Raw genomic sequence first — 414 nt, forward strand, 5'->3', positions numbered from 1 at the left:
CCATGAAGTTTTTCAGGTTAGGAAGAGTTTGCCTCAAGTCTGGAGTCCCTAGTTCATGTTGATATCTTAGCTGTGCTCTATTTTTGTTTCAGAAGATAGACACCGTAATCAAACTGCAACTTCTCTCCTCCTTTTGCGCATAATCGAAACTCTCTCTCCTTTTCAGTCAGCTTGTCATTAATATTATCATTGATTGTTGATCTAGATCCCTTATGAATTACAGGATGGGCACTTGTAGGAAAAAGGAGATCATGGATACCAAATGTGCAGTATAACCAAGGGCAACAGCAATGCCTCCATCATCTTTTGCTTGGAAGTCCTCAGAATTGGGCAACTTGACACCACATACAAAGTAATCTTTATGCTCATTCAAATCAATAGGGTAAATGTAGGAAAGCTCAGATAGTAACTGCC

The sequence above is a fragment of the Bison bison genome, unplaced genomic scaffold (genome assembly GCF_000754665.1).
Source record: "Bison bison bison isolate TAMUID 2011002044 unplaced genomic scaffold, Bison_UMD1.0 scf7180017464065, whole genome shotgun sequence".
In the NCBI taxonomy this organism is placed as follows: Eukaryota; Metazoa; Chordata; class Mammalia; order Artiodactyla; family Bovidae; genus Bison; species Bison bison.